The sequence below is a fragment of the Passer domesticus genome, chromosome 7 (genome assembly GCF_036417665.1).
Source record: "Passer domesticus isolate bPasDom1 chromosome 7, bPasDom1.hap1, whole genome shotgun sequence".
Taxonomy (NCBI): domain Eukaryota; kingdom Metazoa; phylum Chordata; class Aves; order Passeriformes; family Passeridae; genus Passer; species Passer domesticus.
The window spans coordinates 39,754,121-39,774,252 of record NC_087480.1 but is presented as its reverse complement, the minus strand read 5'-3'; the positions used below and the strand labels follow the sequence as shown (position 1 = coordinate 39,774,252).

At 37.3% G+C, this 20,132-nt stretch overlaps 1 protein-coding gene across 1 annotated transcript in view; it reads right to left on the bottom strand.

The window, feature by feature from the left end:
* The window catches only part of LOC135304940 (beta-1,3-galactosyltransferase 2-like), a 577,146-nt gene that overhangs the window by 427,399 nt on the left and 129,615 nt on the right, over positions 1–20,132 (bottom strand). The window contains 1 exon segment of the mRNA XM_064427917.1: positions 15,896–15,966. The gene's annotated coding sequence lies outside the window, so the exon portion shown is untranslated.

Sequence of the window (20,132 nt, the reverse complement as noted above, 5' to 3'; positions counted from 1 at the left end):
GTAACACCCTCCCACCCATGATCTCAGATACAATAAGGGACATCTATACATTTTCCTCCAGCAGCCTTCCTGGACTTCTAAAGGAAGGACAGCAAATCTAGGTGAGAACATTACAAAACCACCTTTTGTTCATAACTTCAACCAGGTAATGTGAACTGGAGAAATTGCATTGTTTTAACGGGATATTGCTAAATATTCCATCTGTTGTTCCCCTCCAAACTATCCTCAATGTCAATGGCTCAACAAACCCCAAAACTGGACTAAGACTCCCTTTTGTAGAGCTCTGCATGTTGGATGGAATCATTGCCTACCACCATCCTCAATTTTTACAGTCAGTGATATAAAAACAGCAAGTCCTAAATCTGAATCCCTGTTGCAACAAGCAGGATGAAATTTCTCCAAAGATCACTAGGATGAATATTGAAGCAAGTCCCTTTTAAATGGCAGTAATAGCAGTAAGCACTTTGACCTAGTTTTCAAAAGTATAAAAGCTAGAAATGGAGTCCTGATCTCTTGGAATCCTTTGGAAATCTGAGTCTTTCCTCTATAAAGCAGCCAACACATGAAGCAGTTTCTATTCATCCCAAAGGCACAGCACTCAAACATTTAATTTCTCTTGAATAACATCCCCCTTGAAATCATTTATCTGAAAGCACTCTTCCATACAGCTTGTACTGAGTTTTTATCTTTTTGATAAGGGGAGAAGTTTTTAACAGAGTGATTTATCATGCACTGGGTCTTTCAACATGTTGTAAACTGGTGTGAATGTTTTTCCAAATCAAATTACTTCCTACATTTAATACAACACTGTTACCATAACTACAGGATCAAGTGGATGTTACTAATGAAGACAAAGGGATGGAGATTTTAGATTAAACATGCTCAGAGGAAGATCAGCTTCTACTGCTCATGCCACCAGGGGAGCTGCTATGAGCAGACAGACCCTGGATGCTGCAGGAACATCTGGTGCCACCTAAGTTAGAAAGAGCAGCAAGGGCCAACACCATCACAACAGAGAGAATGGGAATTTTCAGTGGCATTGGCATATTCATCCCCAATTGTAAGAGGTTTCCCAAGGCACTCTACTCACAAACACTCTGACTATGCACTTGGTACATGACAACCAGATTAAATCTGCCTGTTTCAGTTTAATTTAGCTGCTGATATCCAAAGTCACGAAGTATGGAAATCCATACAAGATAATTTTCCCCTCACTTTTCTGACAGCAATGAAATCTTCATCTTTAAGCCACAAAACCAGTAAGGATCAATTCACTTTCTTTACTTTCCAGAACTAGTCTCCTTTTCAGCTCATTAAAGCCCGTACCAGAGAAAGCCAGACCCACTTTCTGAAAAGGAAAAAAAAAAAAAAAAAAACAAACCAGGTGTGTTCATGAAACTTAAAGGAAACTAGGGTAAGTGCTAAGTTTTAATGCACCATAATTACTACAGTTCTTCACTGGGAAGACAAGTGGTAAAAAAAAAAAATGTATCTGGTTTGCAACAAGTTTACCAGATGAAATTTTATAAGCACTCATCCTTCACAAGCACCAAGTTCCTTCTCTATTTCACTCCTTCAGCTGTACTTCCAGGTATCTGATACAGTCTTAATCCTCATTAAGAAGCAATTGAGGGATGGTAAGATTTCTATATGGCACACTGCTGTAAACATCAGCCAGCTGGAGCTGCTCAAGTGTGGGATTGGGCCAATGCACTCCCATACAAATAGGCTCAGAAATAGCCCAGCACCGAGGGTCCCTGCAACTCAACATGCCCTGAAGACAAGTTCATACACGTGCCTGCAGGAATTCTGTTTCACTTCTCAAGAGAAATATTATAGCAGAAGTTTATGGCAAAAAATGATCAACTAAATCAAGCATGTTTGTAACAACTGACCAAAAGAGCCAATTACATTTTCCCCCTCATGCTGTATCATTGTATCTTCATAAACAGGATGGCCACTGCGTTATTCTCTTTAAGTAACACCACACACTAGAAAGTAATCTTTCACTGAGGTCTGTTTGGGATGGGATGAACTCTTTCCACCTCACTCATGCTGCCTGTATTGGTCAGCATCACCTTTTGTTTCAATTATTCTGTGTCTCCAGTACTTCATCAAACTGAGGTTTTGATCCAAGCTGCCCTGGTTGCAGGGATCTCATCTGCATCACTTAGGATAGTGATCCACAACTGTCTTACAGAACAACTGTAATTGGAAAATTAGATTCTTCTTTATAAGTACAGTAAAAGCTCTAACAGTATTCTCCCCATCAAATGTATTTTAATACTTGCACTCATTATATCAGTGGAAAAACAGAGCACTATTATGAAAAAAAATAAAGATCTTAACAGATCTTATTTTATTGTAGTGCTTCAGATTGAAGATTATAATCTCTGTTCTCACTAATTTTTCATTGATTATATAGATGAAGTGTTTTAATTCAATTTTGCTCTATTATTTGTATGCATTAGGAAAAGTAATTAAACCAGAAAATAGGTGGCAATAAATGACAGAAAAGGCCCATAATTTTCAGTGTGAACACAGATACTAACCAAAGATGTAATTTTATCTGAGCAACATCTCTGGAAATTACAACTTTAATGAAAGCAATAACTGAAGCATAAGCAAAACAACATGAAATCCCCACTATAATTTTTCATTATATTAAAGGCTTAAAACTGTTTTCCTTTCTTAATTCTGCAGTGCACTCAAAGGAAGTTATTAGTTTTTAATATTATTATTCATTTGTACATACTTGGAAAAAATCTACACATATGTCACTGGGGAATAATGCAAGCAACAAACTGTAAAAAGTAAAAAAATTATCAGTACAGAATGTGCAAGGTATTTTAATAACTGGAATGAGGCTTTTTGTTATTAATGAGATGCATCAAAAGCAATGTTGCTGATTCCCACAATTAGAGCTTTAAGATTAATTTCAGAACTGCTAGGAAGTCTCTTTGCAATTTTTCAAATCAAAAACTCTTCATTTTTGTAATGAATAGTAGGACTTAACAATGATCGCAGTTTTTCAAAGACTAATATCAAGACATTCAAGATTCAGTTCTGACATAGATGTAGCCCTGTAATAAATTGGTTTTAACAGAAGAAACAGATATGCATACTACAATTAACCTTTTTATTTCCCTTCAATAACATTCACCATTTCAATTTGTGAAAACATTAGGCTGCGTCCCAAAACATGAGTTAGAGAATCTTGCAAGGTAAATGGAGGTTTTCTTTAATTTCTAACAAAACTACTCTTTGAGATTCTTTGTCAAGACAGAATGGTTATTCAGAGATTTTCCAATCCCCTTAAAAGATATATCCAAACATGTTTTTAATTTGTATCAAATCAGCAGTAAATTAACAGGTTTCCTATGTCAATTTACTTCCATATAAAATTCTCATTTGATTTTTGTGCCTTGGAAAAACAAAATGTACTTGAGGAATCTTAATTTTCTACAGAACATTCTAAAAACCTTTTTTTTTTAATTTAAGCATTTGGGGAAATTAAAATGCATGTTTAAAACAGTAGAAAAAATCAGTTCCATCATTTTAACAAATTGCAGGTGATAAAGCAAATAAGGCTAAACCAAATATCATAAACTCGTGTGAATTACAAATTATCAAGGTGCACCTTCCATCCACAAATCCACAGCAGAATGGGGCACTCAGCAGAGAGCAGAGGATAAGCGAGTGGGAATTACAGGTGACTGATAGTGAGACAAAAACAGTATCAATAATGAAGTACAAAACTTTAAAAAGACCCATTATAAACCAAAAAATATTAAATGAGAGCTCAGCAAGAAGAACAATGAAAAACAAGCCCTTAAATTTCTCCCAGGGCTGAAATCTCTCTCTCTTTTCTCTAAGTCTCCCCACTGATTGATGCGGCTTAAGGGACTTGGCTCAGTTCATACGGATCAATGAGGGATGCATGGGTCTTACCAGTCAATTTATTTTGATTCCCTCACACAAACTGTGCATAGCACGTTGTACATGTGCACCCTGTGACACCCAGAGAGGACATTGTGCTTGGGAAAGTGATTTCTCCTCTTTGGCTCTCTGTAAATGCTGCTAAGCCAGGGCTGCTCCAACCTTGCTAAGGCTGTCATTGATCTAACAGGGTTTCTGTAATTCCTGTTACATTTGATTTCTGAGGAAGTTGTGCAAGGATTAATGGTATAGTTTAACAGCATGAGGTGGTTTTTATATGACCACTATAACAGACTTGATTACCTGGTGAGCTTTCCTCTACAGAGAATACTCTATCACATTAGTTACTACATACTCTCAAAATCAGAGTTAACTCTGTAATCTTTACATAAACACCTTGGATCTCAAGTATTTGCTTCCCTCAGCAACATTTTATTATTAAAAAAACTTACATGAAGAGCTGAGGATCTCCTATTGCTGAAAGTTTGTTAGCAATTAACACTTGGACACCTATTGTGTGGGTCACTCCACAAGCCTTTGTAAGTCTATAAAAACTAACAGGACATTTGTTCTGCCGTATGAATTTGATTTTTTGATTGTAAAAGGATATAAAGTGAAACCATTAGGGACTAGCTGAAAATTATGCAAAATACATTCTAATCATCGCTGCTCATTGCAAAGGAAAGACCGTAGGCCATTCAGAATATATCATACTATTAATGAAATTGTTAAATTCAATCCATCTAAGAGTTTTTGTTAATATGCTCTACCACACAAGATGTGCTGCTACATAGTGAATTTAATGCAAAAAGCCTCAAATTCCATTCCCAAAATCACTCATTATGTAATCTCACTTACTGAATATGTCCTAAAGGATTTCATTGTATTTTAAGGGCAACTACATTATCTTATCTTTCCTCATCAATAATCCAGTTCCCTAGCTGTGCTAAATGATAAAGGCAAAGGACAATTATTCATTTAAGAATCAGATTATCATGCAGGAAAATGAAAAATTATTTACATTCTCATGTAAATTCAGTGGATGTGGTTTTGCTTAATGAATTCTGCTATCCCTATTTTGGATCAAAGGAACAAAAGATATCTCAAAAGGAAATTCTGACTGCATTTTCAAAAGGTGGTGGTAATTTAGGGAGATGATAATTTAAACAATAGTATTAAATTAACCAAAGCAACCATTTCACCTTGTAGCAGGCCTAAGAGAGCAGTGGTTTATCATGTTTTCAAGCAGAATGCATTTTATTTTCTTCCAGGACATGTAATCAGATTTTCTGTCTACCAGAGGTGGCTAGAGCTCTGCTCTGATTTTGCTGGAGGTGCTAATTTAACTTGGAGGGTGTTATCTCAATGCCATGCACAGTTCCATCCCGGGACAATGGGATCTGTAAACCAAATGCACTCTTTTGGCAAAGGTCTGTGCAGGTCCACAACACAGATCTGCTTAGAGGAGGACATTGAGGTGCAGGAAATATTTCAAAAAAATGTGAAGAGTTTATATTAAAATGGTAATACTATTGTATTACCTTCCTAAAAGATGTTTTCCACTGTGAAAACTACTTTTTTTTTTTTTGAAGCAAACAGCCTCAATTTTTGCAATAAGATTCCAAATTTACTGTCTCCATCAGTTATAGGAAACTGTGTCTCATAACATTTCAAAACCCATTGGTCATTTCAAGTCTCTAGCCCCAAGTTACATGGAGGTTTGGGTGCTTTTTAAGCTCTTTCAGTAGATTTTCTGCCATAAGTTAATATTCTAGGCTGCATTAAGCTTTAATTGAAAGCAGTCATCTCTGCACATTATTTGATTTTAACTTTACTGGCTTTTCTATTTTTTTAATAGTATATTCCTCTTGGCTACAACCAAGGAAACCATCTCCATGCACAATTTCCTAATGCTTTTATATCTGCTTTGAGGGGTAAGTACCAGCTTAACTCTTGGTCTTGAGTCCAAATCAAATTTTCAGTGGTTGCAAGTAATTCAGGTATTCTCACATATCTCTACAGACCCTGAAAACATTTATCTGTACCACTGCTAGGAAATTCAGTGAGATGGAGAAATGGCAAATAAGTGCCAGAATTCTTCTGTTCTCACATGCACTGCACGTGCCCTAACTAGATGGGTAAGTAGACAAAAAACAACCCAAATTTTATGTTCCTTGAACAAAAATCTAAATACTAACAGTCATACTTAATTGTTGTTTCCAAACAATTATCCTTAATGTTTATGTTCTGGAGTTTTGCAGAACAAAATCAGAGATCATCAGAATAAAAGAGAGGGACACAGCTTGCTGGTCTGAAAATAGCTCCAGTAAAGCTGCATGCATTGTGCTGGTGTTGTGTTCTCTGGCCAAGTCTTTCACATTTGCTTGGTCAAGTCATATTTCTTCCTTCCCACCTGATTCTGAGATTATTGGGGGTTGTAAACCCTGAGTTGCAGGCATTTAAACTCTATCTAATAGGAACTTTAAAAGCTCTTGAGTGACTGTTAAGTTTTAATCAACATTAGCAAAAGAGAAAGGTGGGTTAAAAGGTTTGAATGGCCCTGAAGGAATCCTGGGAGCTTCAAAAATCCACCAGGAAATGTGTGGGGTACTCTGCAGCCTCATTGGATAATGCAAAGAGAGCAGTGATACCATTTCCTAGTTTAAATGGTCCTGCAAATGCAAATTGCAACTCCAGTTTCCCAACAGCACAGTCTCACTGCTCTTTCACTGCAAGGTGTTCATGCTGCTGATTTGTAGAGGACTACCTTTGCTGTACAGATCTGGTGAAAAATCTTTTAAGTTAAAACAAAACTCATGTAGGAAATGCATGTCCTTTTCCTTTAAATAAAAACCACAAAATTTGTATTCTAAAAAACGCAGATCAGAGGAAGCAGCGCTATTGGTTTTGTGAGAACTCACTTGGCTTTTGTTAGCTTCTGTAAAAGCTAGGCAATATTACATTGTAAAATACCTTGAAAATGTAGTGGGAGTAAATTTCATAACTCAAAATATAATAATATGGAAAATTTGAGTGAAAGTGACAGTTCTAAAACGCTCAGTGCCACTGGACAAAGCACTCACAAAACAGGTATTTTATACTAAATACCTACATTTTGCACTAAATTCTATAGTTCTGCTGCTGCCAAATATTTCATTGTGATTTAAAATTAATGCAAAATAAACCAAACTTTTCTACTGTATCACGGCATGAATAACTTCCCTGAAGCCAGAGGGACTACTCAGACTAAGAAAGGGCTTCTGGCTGAAGAAACAGTAATTGAATTGAGATTCAGCCCTCACCTACCTCGAGGGGATAATTGAAAAGAGCCTGTTTGCAGTTTCAGTTTCATCTTAAGGCATCAGCCTTTTAAAAAAGGTATCACAGCAATGAGTTCTCAGCAAGAGGACAAATCCACTCTTCACCCAGCACATTCATTTCACACACCCTTCCACACTCCCTGCATTTCCCTAGAAGGGAGCAGAACTGGGAGGACAAATCCCATCTCTGCACACCCACATTTTCCAGCCTTCAGCTATCTTCATGCAGAGAGGCTATTCTCCTCTTTCAGCTCCTGCCAGCTCTGTACACACTGACTGAGGAGTCACACACAGTTCATGGACACTTTCATCTCCAGTACCTTTGGAAACTATCTTTTAAGTGCATCTTTCAAGGTGGCAAGCAGATAAAATTCATGTGTTTATGGAACAGCCTCCTGGAGCAGGAAATGCCTCCCAGTGCTAGAAAAGCACCTGCCAGTGCTGATGTGGCTTAGCTCTAACCAGTAATGAACTTTATTTACCTTGTACACTCCCAAGGAAAAACACATTTCATGGAAAACATAGGGAATTAGGCAGATTGCACTTCATTAAGGTGCAAACCCAATAACTATGTTAGTTCCATGTCTCATAACTATTTTTGTTTGATATTACTGCTGATTCAACGCATTTGAGCTTGGTTTACTTGGTAGATGTTTCTGTAACAATTTTCCTCTTTATTTTCTGACACATTCTGCAATTGCTCTATGTGAAAATATAATTAGTTTAATGATTAGGAAAATAAATTACTGCAGCAGACAAATCTTGCAGGAAAAAATATGTCACAGAAAAATCAGAGTTTGTAAATAGATTGAAAACTCAGAGGTTGTAGTGTCTGACTATCCTAAGATACAATACACATAATTAAAATCATGACGGTATCTTTAAAAATAACCTGTCAGTCCTACTACTAAATGTTTACACAGGAAGAAAATTATGTTTTTTCAAGAGATTGCAATGATTTTGAAAGTGCTCAGAATGCTGTGGAAGGTGGAAAAGCTTGCTAGGAACAGGCTCTATAGCTGTTGTCCTTTATATAATTCTGTTTCTCCAGAGCTCTCTATAACCTTTCTGAGATCAGCTCCAAGGTACCAGGAATCCTAGGCTAGCCAGCTCTGGCTCACACTCCTGACAAAACTATTAAATTGTGGAACACACCTAGAACAACACCCAGCATTGCTGTAGCTCTGTCTTACACTGAGAGTTTTGTTTGATGTTTGGTTCGCAAACTGCATGCACACAACTTACTACAGCCAAGAAACTGATTCCTGACTTGTGGGAAGAGTGCAAACACCACCAGCAGGTGAGAGAATTATAGCCACCACCAAAACAAAAAAAAAAGAGAGAGAAAAAGAAAAAATATGGATTCACTTTTGTGTAAATAATAAAACCAGCACCAGCTAGGAGAGACCAAATCAGTGGGAAAGTGCATAGAAGTGATATGCTGAGGCTGAAGATTTGTAGTATAATTACATAAACATATCCATAGAAGGAAGAAAAATCATTAAAGAGTGAAATGCTGTAAAAATAATAGAACTTTCAGATTAAAATGTGTTGCCATCTTATTGCAAAAGTTTTGTACCTTCTCGGTGATTTCTCATGGGCAGCTCCTCACAGCACTAACTCCTTCTCAGCACAGCCAACAAACTCCATCTTCCCTTCTCCACCAGCCAACTACTCTTTTAAAATACCCGCCCTAATTGGATCCAGCTGTAGCCTATTAAGGGCAGGCCTGTTGCTAATTCTTGATAATTAGCACAGCTGTAACTCCTTAGGGGTGAGATTACCTTCACCACTATCTCTATTTTCCTACATTCTATCTACCCACAAAAACAGTGAGTTTTGTGTCCTAAACGAAAAGTGATTGCTCCAAAGGAACATTCCATCCTATAACCTGAAACAGCATTTACAGTTGAGGCTGTAGGAAAACCAGAATTATTTCTCAAACCAGTATCACAGCTTCTTTATTTCCATAAAAAAAACATGAATTTATTTATGTTTTGTGGAATTCTAACAATTAAGATTTTTGCATTAACCATCCTCATGCCTTCCTCAGCTGTGATTCAGTAACAGAACATTCTGTCTCATGGGTGCGTTTGACTCATCACATGAAGCCCAATATGTGTATTTAAGGATCTTTGTGCTTTAGAACAAGCTGTTTAACTCTGGATGATGGCACCTAACCAGAAAAGACACCAAGAGACCTTCAAGCAGGTTGTATCGAGAAATTTGAGGAATGTAAGAGTTTTAAATAATCATCTACATGAAACCTGACTTTTTAAAAAGCCTTTTACAACTTTAATATTCTATAAAGTATTCCCATCATTATTTCAACAGTTTAGCCTAGAAAGTGCATATTGGCTAATATTGATAAACAGAGAGCTGGAAGATTTAATTTCAATTTCAAATTTGACATTCCTTCCTCCAGACTAGTGGCTTGACTCACATGAAATTCCAGAGAATACTTTTATGTTTTTTCCAAAAACCTGGTTAAGATCATGTACTTTTTTCTATCATCATACATTTTATGTCAGGCAATGCAAAGAGGTTTCACCTTTTCTTAGATACATTACAGTCCTTTACCAATAAACAAGTCCAGTTACACACAACTGGGATATGCTGCTGGTTTGGGCAAAAGCATAATTTGGTTTTATTTCATTTACAGAAGAATTCTTTCACCACAAAACTTCATCAAGATGTCTCCAGAGATGCCATTGGAGAAAGTGTTTCTTAATAAGCAGAATTTACTGTTACTGCTTGGCTGGTTTTCATTTACCCCCACTCTACCTCCTGCTTTCCTTGATAGTAATAGATAATAATGGAATTATTAAGGCAAACAAATAGCAATTCTTATTACTCTGGAAAATGGATGGTAGAATTTTGTGGAATAAGAGGAATCACTTGGCATTTTCAACATAATGAAAATTTCAACAGTCAATCCTATCCCAGAAGTTTCTATCTCAAACTCCACCTGGCATTGAACAATGAGCTTAATCCCCCATTCACAGTGGCTTCACTGCAATCAATCACTCAAACCAGCAGGATCTACTCTGTATTTTATATTTTTCTGTAGTTTTCTTTGCATAAGTCCCTGGTGTGTACAATAGTCACCCATTTAGTGGTTCCCCAGCCTCAGCCTGCGAGCCTGACTACAGCCATCTCTAGTCCACCTCCATCTCTCATTCTTACCCCTGGGGAGTTAGAGTTTTTTATTTATTTATACTCTGATCCCAACTCAGACATTGCTGTAGAAGGCCCCTGTGTCTGCCTTCACCTGCCAAAATGTCTTAATTCCAAATTGTCAGACACCTCCAGTGACCAGTCCTCTCACACACAGCAGAGCAGTTGGCAAGGATCAGCACACTGTGCAGAAATGCAACTTCCTCAGCAGATGTATGCATTTATTCTTAGCCCTTATTTCAAAATAGCACTTTGAGAAGACACAGAGATATATCAAGTGTTCATTCTGTGATAGGTCATGCATACAATCCTGCTGAAAATTACAGGAGCTGTAAATTATGAAAAGCTGCAGTCTAGATCTCCTAACTGGGTGGCCTAGATATTAATAAGAATATACATACTAATGATGATGAAGCAGTTGTCTGTGGAAAAGCTGATTTAGAGAATATTCAGTTTTATCTTTCTGACAGCTCACATGGGAGCACATACAGTATTCATTTCTTTCCATTGCACTAGAGTCAAATTAGAATATTGTTTAAAGATAAGGGGCAGTATCATCTCACTTGTGTGACCTACTTATTTTATTTAATGCTTTTCAATCTTTAGCAAGAATTGTTCAGAGACAGGGTAAAATTCAACTCACAGCAATATAGAGTTTCAGTAATTCCATTTGTACAAACAAGATTTATTCCAGTTTTACACCAAAATAACGGAGATCAGATTGTGACCTTTAGCAGAAGTGTTTCTAGATTTCTCCCTTATCCAAACATGAGAAGAATATGAAGGACAAAGCACTGAATTAGCTGCCCAAGTAGCATTCTAGTTGAATAATATTTGTATACTGGGTTGCATTAAAGAATTGATACTAATTTATAGCCACATCACTTTTCTGCAATTTGATCATTTGACAGTTTTGTCAACAGAACCCAGAGTTCAACACACAATCCTCACAAAAGCATTACCATGACATACCATATTTTCACCTTGAAATGTTTCAGACCACAATATCTTGTGCCCCCCCCCACCAGCCACACAAATATTCCTCACTCTGTGTTATAACAGAGATTTATTCTTTACGATATATCAGAAATAACAGTTTTAATTAATTTTGCACAAGGGAGTTAAATTCTTGAGCAGAAGTTCAAGACATAAAAAATCAGAAACATTTAAGCCCTAACATTCTCTTCCTGAATTTTTTCACCACCACTGACATATTTGGGCTGATTTCTGGTAAGATCAGGTCAAAAAACATTACTGCACCATATGGCTCTGAAAACTCAGGAAGAATTTTTTTTAAAAGCAGATCTTAAGGCTCACTGGCCTATGAAGAGTTGAAATAAAGTTATTTGTCACTTGAAATATGGTTGTAACTTTTCTGCAACAGATATAGGGATTCAGATATCACAAAGTGCTGTTTGTGAGAGCACAAATAACTGCTTAGATTACTGTGCTGAATAATATTTGTATCCTCTGCTGGTGTGCATCCTACAGCCTGAGGCTCACTCCTGCTAAGGACACCCAGATAACAGAGCTAAGACAAAAGAACCTGTGCTCTTATTTAGATCCCAGTTCATCAGCAGAACCAGAACAGCTTCCAGGTTGAGATGTTAAAGATATCCATTTATTTTTAAAGTTTGTCACTTTCCCCATCATTATCACAAGCCATAAACACAATGCTTGGATGTAGAAAAAGAGATACTTGAAATCCAAAATGCTGAGACGTCTTTCAGCTCCTCAGAAACTGATTCACAGCTTGACCAACATGCCACAAATGAATGCTAAGAACACGTCTCAGGCCATTTGTCATCCCCTTGATACAGAGCTTGAACTTCTGTCAGCAACAAGAAATTGATTGCATTTTAAATACCAGAAGGAAGCTTTTTGTAAGCAAACACTGATATGTAAAAGCCTTTTATTTTAACTCGGATTTGCATAAATTCATTAAAACTGCTGAGAAATAAATTAAACCTTCTCCAAATTACTTTTTAAAGACCTTGGTTCAATCATGGACTAAAAATATTTCAGTGAAAATACAGCTAAAGAAATACAAGTTAAGAAAATATGTGTATCAGAAACAGGATACAGAATCAATTCACTTTTCTCATTAAAAGTATTTGCTTCTCAAAATTCTAACAAATCCAATTGCTTGAGAAACAGCTACTGCAGAGACTGACACCTTCCTCTGAGATCAGGATATTACATGAAAGTTATTTGCCAGAGTAATGAACGAAGGCAAAGCACAGCAGAATGAATAAATACAAAAGTATTGTGTGTGTTTATAATGAATGTCTTGCCAAATAAAAGCACCTGGTTGTGTATCCCACAGGCAAAAGTAATAGAGAGAGAATTTCCAATCACCCTCAAGATTATCATATATTATCCTGTACAGTGTATTTAAAACAGCATCATTTTATGAAGGGTTTGTAAAAATATTGCATCAAGAAAATTTTTAATATTCCCTTATTAACACCAAAACCTCAATAAGTGTATTTGTTGATGTGTTTCACTTTCAGCTCCTGAGGACTGAGTTACCTGAGATTTGGGGACGATTTATGAAAGTCAAGCCAGAGAACTGTTAAAAAGTTTGATTTCTGTCCCTCTGGGCCCACAAACAGTGCCATGACCGGGACTGGAATGGACCTGAAAAGGGTAAGTCACGCCTGACCAATCTGGTTTGCTTTTATGATGAAATGACTGAATTTTTGTAGCTGCAGAGAGCTACAGTGAACATCATTTATCCCAAATTCAGTGAGGTTTTCAGTGCTATTGCCCCAGTTCCCCTGTCTTTAAATGAGGCTGCCATGTCAGCCTGCCTGGGCAGCCAAAAGGGTACAAAGCTGGCAGGAGACTGGGTTTAGAGGGGAGGGACATTTAGTGGCTCCTGCTCCACCTGGGTGGTGGTAACAAGAGCAGGACCACAGGACTCATTTTACATCTTTATATCTTCCCCTGGAAAATGGAGAAAGGCATGGCTACAAGAAGGCACCCCCTGAAGCAGGTGACACCTATGGAGCAAAACAAGGGAGAGAAGCTGCTTAAATATATTCAGCCAATCTGGGAAGCTCTGTTTGCCTTCTCATCCCTCTGTATCCTGCCACAAATAAAACTGAGGCTGATGGAAGAATCAAAATTGGAATACGTGTCCTTTGATCATGTTACTTGGAAAGTGTTTTCCTAAAATCAATCTTTTTTGTTGTTCCTGCTCTTCCCTGGTATATGTTTCATTTTCTGAATTCCAGTTAGGAAGCTAGGCAGTATTTCAATTAAGATTCTTTGCAGAAAAGACTCCAACTGGTGAATAAATTACTGGAAACAACCAAACTAATTAAACTCCCTACAGAGTTTAAAATTCAGTTATTATGACTTCTTTTCATAGGTGAAAAAAAAAATTGAACTAAAAGCTTAATTGAGTCAAAACAATTATGACCAATTTATATCTTGGTCATAATCAACCCAAAATTACAAAGCAGAATTAAAATCACAGAATTCCCACACTAGTTGCCTGTATGTTTTTAAAAATTGAAGAAAATTGCACTGAAGAAGCCTATTGCTCTAGTCAGAAGAAGGAGCCAAAAAGCAAAACATGGGAATAAATCAACAACAGATTTTTATCCAGAGCTATTTTTCACATTAAAAATGTGAGTCTTTATAAAGACTTGGCATAAAACTTACTATAAGAGAAAATGCCATCTCCTCATACATATTAAAAAAACCCCATAGGGGTAAATGTATGAAAAAAATCTCATAACTGAGAACCCACAATGAAAATGGAAATTACATTCAACACATTCAGCTGAAGAAAAGCCTTTATTTGGACAGACTAAAGTGATTGATCCAAGGGATTAAAAAAATTATAGCCACAACATTAGGTTCCTCTGAACCCTATATATGCCATACATTATTTACTCACAGCTGTATGGCACCTACTCAACATATAGAAAACCAGATGAGGTTTTACATCCTCATACTTTGGTCACACACAAAGATAACAGCTCACAACTAACAGTGCAAAGCTCCACACAATGTTTTAACAGTGGCATTCTTTCCTGATGAGCCAGAAGCTCTCAGCCTCCCTGGCCATGTGATATATGATATATATGATATATATCTCTGGCCATATGATAACACACTCCCAGGGCTGCCTGCACCCTGCCAGCAATCACAGCCACTGAAGCAAACCAGCTGGTTGCACCAAAGTTCTACTTGTCACGCCTGGACCTCAGAATTCTGCCCGTTTCACAGGCAAAGTACAACACAGTGCTGCTTTGTCAGAGCTGGTAATTCTCCAAACCTCCAAAGTGGGCTTTCCCACATACAGCTGCTCGCTGAAATCATTTGCTGTCACCAAAAAATGGGATCCAAATTTATTCTTCAAAGAACATAGGTTCTGAGAGGACATGAAGAGATGAGAAAAATGCTAATAATAGAAGGGAATACCAATGTGATAATTTCCTTCCGGTGCCTTTTCCTTAAGGCTAGGTAAGTTTCTATGGAAATTGTCCTTTATGAAAAAAATTCAAAATACATGTGTATGCACATAGGGAAGTCTTGCTTATTCTCCCCTTTTATTGAGTGCTATTCAGAATCATCAGAAAAATACACCCCAGAAGGAGGTCCACCCTATTGGTGCTGCCAGAGAAGTGTATCCAAAATAAGAAATTTTCACCGGACTATAGGATAATCCAGTTATATTGTATAGTATATATTATTATGGTTATATTGGACACACACCTTTTAAAATATAAGATATAAGCAGAAAAACCAAATCCATACATATAGAATTTCATCTTCTCCCTTTGTATAATGTTGAAGATGACAGTGGCAACACAAACTTTGAATAACTGATGCCCATTTGGATTTTTCTTAACTCCCAATCAAATCAATTATGTTAGAGCTCTCCAGTGGATTGGGTCAAGCTCCCCATTTCAGTTTTCTAACAGGTTTGATTTAAACCATAAGCAGCAAGGTGGATTCTGCCTACAGGAACAGCTGATTTCTTAGGAGCTGCCCTGGATCTGTGGTCCCTGCTCCCTCAAGGTGCCCATCAGGTGTGTGAGCAGTGTTAAGGGCTGTGATGGATTCCTGGAGGGTACAGAGTGCTCGCACACCAGCACCAGCCCAAAGGCTGCCTGCTCTGCACAGAGGAGTGCAGGGTCTCTGCCTGGGACGGCTGCACGCGGCGCAGCCTGCGAGGGTCTGATTTCTCACTTTCTTGGAGGCAGAGCTGTGTGTCAAACCCATGGGCAGACCTGCCTTGTCATGCACTCACTTCACATGGCAGGATCTGCAGAGCTCAGGAGAGTGCAACAAGCAGCAAACCAACTGCAAGAGGCTGTGCACAGCCTCCACTTAAGGAACTGCCAATACAGTAACGGGGTTTAAGTCCTGCTCGATGTGCCACACAAAGGGAGTTCTCAAAGCAGTTCATGAGGAGGGAAAACAAACACACCAGTATTTACCTGGCTGTGAGTGACAGTGCAGACAGACATTGATTCAGTTCTTCTGCTGGAGCTGCTGTGGGTAGTTTGACCTAAGCAAAGCAAACAAGAAAACAATAATCTTTTTTTTTCTTTTTTTTTTTTCTTTTTTTTTCTTTCTTTTGATAAATACTTTTGAGGATATTTGGGCAACAATGGATAAAAGTTTCTATTACTGTTTCTGAGCAAACAATTCTGTGTTTTTTTCTACAGAAAGTGCCCAGAGTGGCTCCTCTTACTGCAGGTCCTTTGGAGGAGACTGTGTTGGGGAACAACGCTGCAGGTTGTGCCCGTTGCATCTCAAGTAACATTAGCTTTTTTAACATAAAAATGATGGTCAGTATTTAACAGTAAAATGTATCAAAAGCAAATCAGAATCATATCAAAAGGAAATGAATTCTGCTTACACACAGGCAGCAGCAATCCTTCTTAATGAGATATCACAGAAGAAAATCTGGTATGACAAAAGTTTAACACATTTATAGCAACTTGGATATAACTAACTAATAAATTCCAAATTTCAGTTTATTAAATGATTCAGTATTCTGCTAGTTCACATCAAGACAAGCATTATCCTTGTAATTGCTGCGTTGGATTAGATGGCTCGTGCTTTATTTTCCAATTTATCAACTTATTTATGGAAGCTGTTGTCATACAACAACTGTAAAATAATTTTACTGAATAAGATGTTGTGAGGCGCCAGAAGAATTTTTACTCTAAGATGTAGAAATTACAAAAGGCTGTTCATCCCAAAAAACTTAGAGGGGAAAAAAAAAAGCGAAAAAAGGAAAACACTGATTAAAAATAAGAAAAAACTTACTAAAGAGGAAGACAGATATGGAGCATTACCAAATCTTTGATCAGTTATATTTTTCCTAAACAAATTCCTGATAACTGTAGGTATACACTCAAGTGTACACACAGCATATGCTAAAGCATTTAGAGCTGCATGTTCTTTTGTAGATATAAACACCAGAGTTGATCATTCTGTAGCTCCCTACGGTACAGTAACATTTATCAGTGAGCATCACTTACATTTTCCCTTCAGCTAAAATTGGGTTTAAGTAATAAATACAAGAGTCATGAATGTTGGGGAGTTGGGATATTTGTCTGAGTGTCTATTTAGGCTGATGGATTAAAACTCTCAAGGTTAGGTCTAATTGCTTTACGATAAAACTTGGAAATTAACGTTAGGCTGGTATTGCACTGAAATATTGCTAAAGACATTGGATTATTATTACAGAAGCAGAAGGGCTGATGCTAAATCTCAGTGTCATGACTGCCTGCTTTTGGGGCTTTTTTCTTTTCTCCATTTTCTTACTTCTGTCCCAGGGTGGAAGGGACAGGAATGAGACAGAGAAATCACTTTTAAATACAGCCATGAATTTGTATCAAAACAGAAAATATAGTGTGGAATGGATTTTCCATATGTTTAAGAACACAGATTTTACACAACTTCACTGGACTGGAGGGATTCCACCAGTGCAGCTGTAATTCCAAAGAAAACATCCCAACAAAATTGGAACTCCACAGTAATTTGTAACCATACCGACAAAAACCAAGAGGTTTTGACATAAACTTTTAAAACACGTTCTAGTTAAAAAGACTGCTGATTCTTGCAAGCAATTTTCTTCATTCTACTGAAGATATATGATTAACTGTCCATTTAAGCAGCTGTAAGCAAAATGTGCTTCCTTAATTGAGAAGCAAACAAAAATTGCAGTTACATCCTTTCACATCACCTCAAAATATTATCAGTATCTCAGAAAAAGGCTCAAGAGGTGCTCATCCTCATTCTTTGAGTTCTCCACTTTTAGAACAGCATATTTTTCATGCTAAACATTTTCAGCTACAGAATGGGGTTTTTTAGTGACATATTCTTCTCCACCTTCCCAAAACAAATTCAGAGCTGCTTCCCTGACTGCCTCTATTCGTACTCCATCAGCTCTTGAGCTTGTCTGACCTGTTCATTCCCCACCACATAAATGTGTCACAGTCTCATTTCTCTGTATGTTTAAGGAGGAACAAATTTAACACCTCCATGAACAGACAGAAAATGAAGTCTTAGCAGCTGAGGGCAGAGGGAACTGTGTGTGGCATAAGGAGTGCCATGCTGCTGACACAACAGCATTTATATCCTTTAGTGTGCCACTGCTGGGGCTTTTCTGCTGTCAAATTATCAGCAACAATGAAGGAGGGAAGCTGATGGACAGCAGTGCATAAATAGATACAGGATCACATCTTACATCAAAACTAGAATGAGTACATCAAAAAAATCTGCTCAGATTTCGACCAGAAATAGAGTTTAAATTCATTCTACAGTAGGATTCTCCTGGTACTCAGATTTTATTACAGAATTCATTCTAGTGTTACAAAAAAGGCTTTGACAGAGGAAAAGAAGCATTTCCTAATTCATCATATTTTGGAGGTGTGTTAAGAGTGAGAATTAAAAAAACCCAAAGTGCTTCAGGGTAGATTTAGTATGAGCATTTTCAATAGACCTATCTAAAATATTCATTTACAAGAAATAAAGATTTCCACACAAAACAGGAAAGTTTTCTTCAGTGCAAGAATTAAATGTTATACAATTAGTGCAGTACCTCCATTTAAAATCTTTTGGTAGATCAAAATATTTCCTTGTTCAGAATTGTAGGCATGAATTGGCAACTACGAAGTTCTTATTTAATAACTTCTGAATTACTCTCATCATACCAGTCCAACTGTTGTTAACTGCACACAGCTTAATTCTGCTTTGCCCTGGAAGATGAAGGCAAGCCAGAAGTGTGACATAATTCTGTCCTTTACCCTTCACTAGCAAGAATAGGTTTGATATACTTCACTGAAGACTCCACTGCAAACAAAATTTGTCCATGGCTCAACATAATAGAGGGGTGGTGGTGGGAAGTGGGGGGATATGTGGATTCCATTTATTTATATTTTTAAAGTCTCCTAGGAGAGAAGATAACTGCTTCACAGGCAAATATTCACAAAGAACACAAAAAAAATAGAGAAGGAAAGTATCCAAAGATAGGCTTTGGAGTAAAAAACAAAAGGTATTCACCAGTGTTGTCTCAGAGATAAGGACAAGGTACATCAGGCTTGAAAAAATATCAACTTCATTTTGGAATGCTAATTATTTTAAGTGTTTAAAATCCAGAATTATGAAACCTGGGAGAATTTCTCCCCTGTGTTAGTTGTGATGTCTATCGTTTGAGCAAGGCTGAACAACTTCTGTTCTGTGGAAAATTAGTTTGGGAGCCAGAGGGGAAAGAAAAAAAATCCCAAAGAATTAAAAGAACAGGGTTTACTGCTGAAGCCTAAGGCTGTGACATGAAATATATCACAAAACTGTTTTCCTGTAAAATTCTGATTTAGATTTACATTTTTTTCTTACATTCGCTAGATTCATTCTTTGGATCACTAATTATTTTAGCCACACTCGTTTGTCTTTACCACACATCTGGGTTTTTTCAGAAGTGAACAAAAAAAGAAACAGCTGGAAAAGAATGTAATGATGTTAAACATGAAATAACATTAACATGACAATTTATGGCAGTACTCTGGAATAACTGCCTTATTCATAAATACAATTTCCCATGTTGTTTTTTCCCTTGAGGGACAACTGGAAAAATAAAACAGCTGCTCAAGAGCACCGTGGTCCACCAAAGCACAATGAGCTTGCAGGCAAGAAATCTCATTTCAGGTATTCCTGTAACACTGTCTTCTAATTCTGGCCATGACCTTTACCTGCAGCAGATCGATGCAGCTGTTTTCCCCAGTCCATCTTGCAGGATTTTATTTTAAAACTGTACTGGGGCAGCCTCGTGTTGTTTGTCCACGAAGGACCAAACTCAACAAGTCTTGATCTCATGTGGGACTGTCAAGGTGCTGCAGAACTGCAGAGCAGTACAGTAACTTATATTGGTGTGGGTTATTTTGTACTCATTTTATTTGGGTAACAGGCTGGGGAAGGAAGCAAAAAACTGCATCTCTGAGGGGGCAATTGTTTAGCTCAAGAGACATATGGATATCTGGAGAAAACCAAAACTCAACTACAATATTTAAAAATAACTTTGGTAAACTCCCTTATTTTGATAAAATCTCTGTAATGAACATACAGAGTCTTAATTTCCCTGTTCTCACAATAACTATGAGAAAATTTGTTCTTACATCTGATATGAAGGGAAAACTCCATTTCCAGAGAGGAAAAACTTCCAAA